Raw genomic sequence first — 6,000 nt, 5'->3', positions numbered from 1 at the left:
GGTGATTGAAAATACATGGCTTGGGTCAGGTGCACCTTAATCCTGAAAGTGATATCTTTGGTTTTTAACAATTTAAAGAGATCTTTTTGCAGTAGATTTGTCTAGTGCAATACATCGTTTGATTTCTTGACTGCTGCTTTCATAGTGTTGATTGTAGATCCAAGTAAAATTAAATCCTTGACAACTCGAGTCTTCCTTTAATCCTGATGTTGCATTCTTCTTCACGTAGTCCAGCTTCTCAGATTATTTGCCCAGCATACAGACTAAGTATGGTGAAAGGTTACAACCCTGACACACACAACTTTCTTGATTTTAAACCGTGCAGTAGCCCCTTGCTCTGTTCAGATGACTGCTTCTTGACATATGTACAGGCTCTGCATGAGCACAATTAAGTGTTCTGGAATTTCCATTCTTCCCAACGTTATCCATAATTTGTTATGGTCTGCTCAGTCGAATGCCTTTACTTAGTCAATAAAACACAGGTAAACATCTTTCTGGTATTCTTTTCTTTCTGCCAAGACTCGTCTGACATCAGTGATGATATCCCTTGTTCCAGTCCTCTTCTAAATTCAGCTTGAATTTCTGTCAGTTCCCTATCCATGTACTGCTGCAACCACTTTCAGTTTTCTTCAGCAAAATTTTACTTGGGTGTGACATTAATGATGTTGTTCAATAATTTCTGCATTCTGTTGGATCACCTTTCTTTGGAATGGGCACAAATATGGATCTTTTCCAGTTGATTGGACAGGCAGCTGTCTCCAAATTTCTTGGCATAGAAGAGTGAGCACCTCCAGCTCTGTATCCATTTGTTGAAACATCTCACTTGGTATTCCGTCATTTCCTGAAGCCTTGTTTTTCACCAATGGTTTCAGTGCAACTTGGACTTCTTCCTTTAATACCAGTGTTTTTCAGTCAAATGCTACCTCCTGAAATGGTTGAACATTGACCAATTTCTTTTCGGTACAGGGACTCTGTGTATCCCTTCCATCTTCTTTTGATGATTCCTGGGTCGTTCAATATTTTGCTCATAGAATTCTTCAATATTACAACTCGAAGCCTGAATTTTTTCTTCAGTTCTTTCAGCTTGAGAAATGCCAACCTTGTTCTTCTCTTTTGGTTTTCTAACTCCAGGTCTTTGCATATTTCATTATAATACTTTACTTTGTCTTCTTGGGCAGCCCTTCCAGCCTTATGCAACTACTACTCTTCATTCTTTCTCTACAGATTTGCCTGTTTTGGACATTTCATATCAAGGGAATCATGCAATACATGGCCTTTTTTGACTGGCTTCTTCTACTTGGCATAATGTTTTCAAGGTTCATCCATGTTGTAGCATGTGTCAGTGCTTCATTCTTTTTTATGGCATAATAGTATTTCCTTGTATGGATATTCTGGAAGGTCCCTGGTGGTGCAATGGTGAAGCATTTGGCTGCTAACCAATAGGTTGGCAGCTCAAACCCATTAGCCACTCCTTGAGAAAAACATGTGGCAGTCTGTTTCTGTAAAGGTTGCAGCTTTGGAAACTCTATGGGACAGCTCTATCTACCCTGTCCTGTAGGGTAGCTATGAGTTGGTATGACTCAACAGCAAAGGGTTTTTGCATGGATATTCCATATTTTGTTTATCTGTTAATCAATTAACGGACATTTGGATTGTTTCTGCTTTGGGCTGTTATGAATAATTCTGCTATAAATATTCATGCACAAATATTTGTGTGAATGCATGTTTTCATTTCTCTTAGGTATATTTCCTAGGATTGTGATTGCTGGGTCATATGGTCATTCTAAGTCTAACATTTTGAGGCACTGCAAGCTTTTTTCACATTGTCTGCACGACTTTACATTCCCACCAGCAATTTATGAAGGTTCCATTTCTCCACATCCTTGCTAACATTTGTTACTGTCTGTTTTATTATAACCATTTTAGTAGGTGTGAACTGGTGTTTCATTGTGGTTTTTATTTGCATTTCTTTGACAATTAATGGTATTGAGCATATTTTCACATGCTTATCGGCCATTTATATATCTTCCTTGAAAAAATATATATTCCAATTCTTTACCCTTTTTTAATTGGGTTATTTATCTTTTTGTTAATGAGTTGTAAGTGTCCTTTATATATTCTAATATACGTCCTTTATCGGATACATGATTTGCAAATATTTTCTCCCATTCTGTGGATTGTCTTTTCACATTCTTGCTAGCGTCATTTGGAGTACAAAAGTTTTTTTTTTCATTTTGGTTAAGTCCAATTTACTTATTTTTTCTTTTTGTTTTTTGTTACTTTGGTGCCATATCTAAAAAATCATTGCCTAACAAAAGTCACAAAGATTTACACCGATGTGTTTTTCTATGGATTTTATAGTTTTAGCTCTTACATTTAAATTCGTGGTCCATTTTGAGTACGTTTTTATGTATGGTGTAAGGCAGGCATCTAAGTTTTCTTTTTTTTTTGCACATGGCTATTTTTATCTAGTTGTCCTAGACTATTTATTGAAAAGACTATTCTTTCCTTATTTAATCGTCTTGACAACCCTGTCAAAAATCAGCTGACCATAAATGTGAGGAATATTTCTGGACTCTCAATTCTATTTCATTGATCTAGACATCTATGCATATGCCAATACCATAGTGATTACTATAGTTTGTATTAAGTTTTGAAGCTGTAAAGTGTGAGTTCTCTTGGCCATGTGTATTTTTGAAAAGACCCACTAGTGATTCTGATGTGCAGCCAAGCATTGGGACCCACCGGTCTAGAAAGAGCCGTGATAGGCACTGTTTTCTTAAGAAACCACTCTAGGCTGATGGAGGGACCTGAGCTTTGCAATTCTTCCTCTGTGCATGTTCCTGCTCCTTCCTTCAGAGGAGCAGCTGTCTTTGGGCAATATTCCTGTATTCATTACTGTTAATGTCAAAGCTCTGAGCAGCTAGAACATACACACACTAAGGTCTTAACTAGGATTAGGAGAGATTCTAAAACTTAGGACACTACAGACAAAGGGTTTGCTTATGTGTGTAATTTCTGGGAAACCCAAAAAACCAAACCCACTGCCGTCGAGTCGATTCTGACTCATAGCAACCCTATAGGACAGAGTGGAACTGCCACATAGAGTTTCCAAGGAGCACCTGGTGGATGTGAACTGCTGACCGCTTGGTTAGCAGCTGTAGTACTTAACAACTACACCACTAGGGTTTCCAATTTCTGGGGAGAGGATCTAAAATTTTTACCAGATTCTCAAAAGGGTCTATAATTCAAAAAGAAGCAAAATCTTCTGGATAAATGTGCTCTTTGCACCCTATCAGAAGAATCTAATTTCTGACCTAGATGATGATGGTGAATATTTGGAAGTGATTTGCCAAGAGTTGCTTCATTTGCTGCAACAGCAGGAATATATACACACCAACTGCCAACAACCCTGCAGCACTACCTATCTGCTGATACTAACAGTGCTCAGAGAGAGTGGCCTCAGGGAGTTTATACCCATTTCCAAGATTTATGTCCACTAGTGGCCCTCAAAAGTTTTAAAAAGGAAGTGGCCCTCAAAAGTTTTAAAAAGGAAGTGGTAGGTATAAAGTAGTATGAATCTAGAAAAGTTGAAAATCATCAAAAATGAAATGGAACACATAAACATCGGTATCCTAGGCATTAGTGAGCTGAAATGGACTGATATTGGTCATTTTGAATCAGACAATCATATGATCTACTATGCCGGGAGTGACAACTTGAAGAGGAATGGCATTGCATTCATTGTCAAAAAGAACATTTCAAGATCTATCCTGAAGTACAGTGCTGTCAGTTATAGGATAATATCAATATACCTACAAGAAGACCAGTTAATACGCCTGTTATTCAAATTTATGCACCAACCACTAAGGTCAAGAAGAAGAAATTACAGATTTTTACCAACTTCTGCAGTCGGAAATTGATCCAACATGCAATCAGGATACACTGATAGTTACTGGTGATTGGAATGCAAAAGTTGGAAACAAAGAAGAAGGATCAGTAGTTGGAAAATATGGTCTTGGTGATAGAAATGATGCCAGAGATCATATGATTGAATTCTGCAAGACCAACGAATTCTGCATTGCAAATACCTTTTTTCACCAACATAAATGGTGACTATATACGTGGACCTCACCAGATGGGATACACAGGAATCAAATTGACTACATCTGTGGAAAGAGATGATGGAAAAGCTCAATATCATCAGCCAGAAAAAGGCCAGTGGCCAACTGTGGATCAGACCATCAATTACTCATATGCAAGTTCAAGTTGAAACTGAAGAAAATTAGAACAAGTTCATGATATCCCACCTGAATTTAAAGACCACCTCAAGAATAGATTTGATGCATTGAACACTAACAACTGAAGACCAAACAAGTTGTGGAATGACATCAAGGACATCATACATGAAGAAAGCAAGAGATCATTAAAAATACAGGAGAGAAAGAAAAGACCTAAATGGATGACAGAAGAAACTCTGAAACTTGCTCTCGAACATCGAGTATCTAAAGCAAAAGGAAAAAATGATGAAGTAAAAGAGCTGAATGGAAGATTTCAAAGGGCTACTCCTGAAGACAAAACAAAGTATTATGATGCCATGTGCAAAGACCTGGAGATAGAAAACCAAAAGGGAAGAACACACTCGGCATTTCTCAAGCTGAAAGAACTGAAGAAAAAAGTCAAGCCTCAAGTTGCAATACTGAAGGATTCTACTGGGAAAATATTAATCCATGCAGGAAGCATCAAAAGGAGATGGAAGGAATACACAGAGTCACTACACCAAAAAGAAATGGTTGATGTTCATCCATTTAAGGTGGTAACATATGATTAGGAACTGATGGTACTGAAGGAGGAAGTCCAAGCTGCACTAAAGGCATTGGCAAAAAACAAGGTCCCAGGAATTGACGAAATACCAATGGAGATGTTTCAACAAACAAATGCAGTGCAGGAAGTGCTCACTCTATGCCAAGAAATTTGGAAGACAGCTACCTGGCCAACCGACTGGAAGAGATCCATATTTATGCCTATTCCCAAAAAAGGTGGTTCAATTGAATGCAGAGATTATCAAACAGTATTATTACTATAACAAGCAAAATTTTGCTGAAGATAATTCAAAAGCAGCTGCAGCAGTAGCAGTACATTGACAAAGAACTGCCAGAAATTCGAGCTGGATTTAGTAGAGGACGTGGAACCAGGGATATCATTGCTGATGTCAGGTGGATCCTGGCTGAAAGCAGAGAACACCAGAAGGATGTTTACCTGTGTTTTATTGATTATGCTATGGCATTTGGCTGCATGGATCACAACAAATTATGGATAACATTTCGGAAAATGAGAATTCTGGAACACTTAATTGTGCTCATGAGGAATCTGTACGTGGATCAAGAGGCAGTTGTTTGAACAGAACAAGGGGATACTGCATGGTTGAAAATCAGGAAATGTGTACATCAGAGTTGTATTCTTTCACCATACCTACTCAGTCCGTATGCTGAACAAATAATCTGAGAAGCTGGACTATATGAAGAAGAATGGGCATCAGGATTGGAGGAAGACTCATTAGCAACCTGCGTTATGCAGATGACACAACTTTGTTTGCTGAAATTGAAGAGGACTTGAAGCACTGATGAAGATCAAAAACCACAGCCTTCAGTATGGGTTACACCTCAACATAAAGAAAACAAAAATCCTCACAACTGGACCAATAAGCAACATCATGATAAATGGAGAAAACTCTGAAGTTGCAAGGATTTAATTTTACTTGGGTCCATAATCAACACCCATGGAAGCAGCAGCCGAGAAATCAAAAGATGCATTGTCTTGGGAAAATCTGCTGCAAAAGACCTTTTTAAAGTGTTGAAAAGTGAAGGTACCTTGAGGACTAAGGTGCACCTGACCCAAGCCATGGTGTTTTCAATCGCATTGTATGCATGCGAAAGCTGGACGATGAATAAGGAAGACAGAAGAAGAATTTATAACTTTGAATTGTAGTGTTGGTGAGGA

The sequence above is a fragment of the Loxodonta africana genome, chromosome 4 (genome assembly GCF_030014295.1).
Source record: "Loxodonta africana isolate mLoxAfr1 chromosome 4, mLoxAfr1.hap2, whole genome shotgun sequence".
Lineage (NCBI taxonomy): Eukaryota > Metazoa > Chordata > Mammalia > Proboscidea > Elephantidae > Loxodonta > Loxodonta africana.
This window is presented reverse-complemented; position numbering follows the sequence as displayed.